Genomic DNA, 3,975 nt, shown 5'->3' with positions numbered 1-3,975 from the left:
ATAACTAAATATAGATATGGAAAAGTAATTTGTGGACTTCAAAAGAGATATGGATGGTGGTAGAGGATCATGGGAGCTAGGTTGTTTAGGAAACGTCCCTTTCATTTGTTAATTTCTACTCACAATGTGCTTTACAACCAAGGTATAATTCTATTAGGTTATTCTAGAAGGTAAACAATAAGATGGGTTCTTCCCACTTACATTAAGAGCATTAGAATGAAGAACACACTTAAGGGACTACAAAGTAGAGAAAGAAGTTTTCTTCCTTATGTTGTGTAGATGTGGACGACGTTACCATGACTATTTGACATTGGTTAAATGCGTTCATGGAGTGTTTAGTTATGAACAACTTAGCTAAGCTTAAGACCAATTAGATTTCATTTATGACCTGTTGTAGCACAATTTTTTTTATTTTCTCCATGTGCTATAATTTGTAATTTCTATGAAAACAATTATTTTTTAGTCGAAAAAAAAAAATCAAAATTCAAGATAATCTGCCCATTTTGCAATAAGGGTAAAAGGAAAGTCTCTGATCAAGGTGGATCTAAAGGAATTCCAAAACAATAGTCCTCATCCATTTCAGGACCCCCGAATGTGCTCAATAGTTAACAACAAGAGGAGGGGGGATTCCGGAATGACATCACGATATAAAATCCTTGATGAAACATGGCTAGTAGAGAGGCTATTCACCCCCCACCTGCCTAAAGTGGCTTTTCATATTGGTCTAGGAAAAATAGGTTTGAAGGTCGATGGGACTAGATGCACAACTGGACCTAATAACAAATTACTAGAAATCCACATGGAAGCTAATTGTCATGTTGAGATGTAATGAACGTCATCACAACATAAATTTAAAAAATGAGTGGCAATGCATATATGGCAGATCCCTACCTAATAAAAAATCGCCACACATCCAGAAAGAATTAGCTTGGCCATAAAAGGAGGAAAATGAAATTTTAGTTGAATTTTCAATTGTACGATGATGAGAAGATGATAAGAATTAGCAAGACCTTGTTACGAACAACTTCCATCAACCCTACTAGTACTCTCCACCATTTTTGTATGGGTAATTGTAAATCATCTCTCGTTTATGTTTCCACAATGAAGACTAAAAATTCTAATCCCTCATCTACAAAGGGTTCTCAACCATTGAATCTTGGCAATATACCTATGATTTACTCGGAAGGGGATGTACATGATACCTAGTGTGTATTCAATCTTTTTTGAATTAAGGAATTGGGCCTATCGACAATTTATAGACCAACAAGATATTTCTCTAGTTTGGGAATTATACCTAGCCCTATTTACCATCCCTCAGACATATAATTTTCCTGAAATCATGACATGGTGTTCTAATCAATATGTCCTAAGAAAACAATCAGTGGTTTCTAAGAATGACATTGTTTTATTTACCATAACCATTTAATCCTTTCAAGAGATGCTTAGGGTAGTAATTCCCAACAAAACTCAAACTTTAAATGAGGACACCCTTATCCTTGATTATTGAGAGTTAACCCTAGAAGATACAACTATGCTTCTTGAGTCTTATTTACCATTGAATGCCCCTCAATTTGAAACTCCACCTCCATATCTTTCCATTATCTTTCCTGAGTTGTCTAAGAAAATAATTTCCATGGTTTTTTGACTACTAAGGTACGATCATGACCAACTTGTTGATGAAACTATCATATGTTTCTTAGTATCCATTTCCTCTTTGAAAAATTCCTTCATCAAATTCCATTTCAGCTAATACCTTACATAAAGTATTAATTTTTAGTTGTCTCAAGATGGTTAGACTAAATACTTTAGATATAAGTCATATCAAGTCCATTTGTTCTTATGTTTTCCAGCTGAAATTTTTTCTAGTCTGCATTTGAAGATTTAGGATGAAGAAGGAAACCCATCCATTGTAATCTTTTCAACTCAAATCATTAGAAACCAGCCAAATAGTTTAGGTTTTATAAATTTTTTCAATAATCTATCTCTATTGTTTATTCTCTCATGTTTGAAGAGACTCCACCTAGAGTGTTTCTAGAAATAAATAAAATTATATATCTCAGTCCAAACACCAAAGTTGGAGGCTAGTATTTGTTTGAAGATTTCACAAGAATTAGAGTGTATGGTTGTGAGCTTCCACCATATCATCTTCTTGTCTCTCTGACTGAAAATATTCACTTTGGAGTACATCAGACAATTTTTTTCTTTAGATCATTTGCACTTCATCTCCAAAAAGCAACAAGTGATGTTCAAACTGAAGGAGGTACGTCCATTTTCAGTGAATACTAGAGTACCTCTTCAACAAGTGGAAGAATTGATTAAACAAATGGATTTTCCACAAGCAAAAGTATGAGCCTGTGATCAATTTAAGATTATATCATACAAATAACTAAACATTAAAAGATATCCAATAAGGAAAACTTGGGAAAGAGAGTAATGTCTAAGCATGGAATACAGTTCAAGAGTTCAATAGTCATCTTAGCTACTTATTCTGGAAACACCTCAAACAAAAGAGAAATGTCTAAAGAGAACTTATACTCAAAGTCTTTAGACAATATATGAAACAAAGGAAGACCACCCTTCCAGGAAAATACTAAGAAAAAATGAAGAGAGAGAAATTGAAGTATCGACACAAAGCACAAAAGAGGCTACATTAAGCAAGCATGCCTTTACTTGGAAAATTTTTCCAATAGCTTTTGTATTCCAAGAAACTTCATCTTCAAGCATGTCACCTTAAACTACAGGGAAGCATGATAACATTTATTCACAGTTTATGGAGATTAAAAATAAGAATATTAAAATGAAGCAAGATCCTTATTAAAAATTGTGGAGACAAGGTTCAAGATCATCTTAAACTAGGTTATTGTTTGCCCTAGACTATGACAAAGGACAATTGAATGTGGCCATTTTAGAACCCAAAGCTCAAATAATTAAATCTATAGAAGATTACAGGGAAGCCAGGTTTACTATAGAACTCAAGAAAATACATTTGGTAGATCATATGATCTGCGCAGGTAGACTAGAGAGATGATTTTTATAAGCTTAACAAATACTACCTTGAATGCATAAAAATTAGAAAATGTGGTGACAAAAGTCATAAATTAGTTGAAACTGGAAAATATTGCTATCAAACTAAACAAATGAAGATTAATGAACTAGATAAATGGATTAATAAATTGGGGTAGACCCAAAGGACTCTTATTCAATACATACCCAAATTAAATCTTGAGATACAAACATTTAGGTATTAAGAAGAAAGTTTAAAATTCCAAGTATAAAACATGTTCAAACACCTAAATTGGAAGACATACATAAATTGAAGGAACAATTATTGTATATAATATTAATGTTGAATAAAAAGGTAGAAAAATTATGAGCAATAAATTGAACTCTTATCAAAAGAAAGAATTGAACATGTTTTTCCATCATCTTCTTCAACACCATCAACATTAGTTGATCCATTTGAGAATTTAGCTGAAAATATGTCAACTTTAAGTATAAAGGATGTTCAAATTAAAAATATTAGGAAAATAATCTCAGTGAGAAACATAGAAATTGATAAACTTAAGGAGCAGGTAGTTGATAGAAATGCTACCATAAACATAGATCACATCTTAAAGCTAGACTCCAATAAGATAAACAACATTTACAAAATCAACTGGTGGGCACAACAACCTTAACATAAGAAAGGAAACTTATATGGGTTAAAATTGTCACTAAGATCTCAAAGATGCAAAATTCTTTCAAAGTTATAGGTGATGAGTCTAATTTGGTCTAAAATATAGAAGAATCCATTCAATAGTCCTAAGATCAATTAGGAAATAGACTTTATAAGGTCAATAAAATTGTGAAATTTTTGAATTCCAAAACTTGGGAGCAATTATACGCTTTAGGAACTTTCCAAAGCAAAAGTAAATTGGCTAACAAGGTCTTGACTAAATTAAATTTACTTCAACAGGATCAGGATAAATGTACAAT

The sequence above is a fragment of the Pinus tabuliformis genome, chromosome J (genome assembly GCF_031772625.1).
Source record: "Pinus tabuliformis cultivar Carrire ecotype Pingquan chromosome J, CPIR1, whole genome shotgun sequence".
Lineage (NCBI taxonomy): Eukaryota > Viridiplantae > Streptophyta > Pinopsida > Pinales > Pinaceae > Pinus > Pinus tabuliformis.
This window is presented reverse-complemented; position numbering follows the sequence as displayed.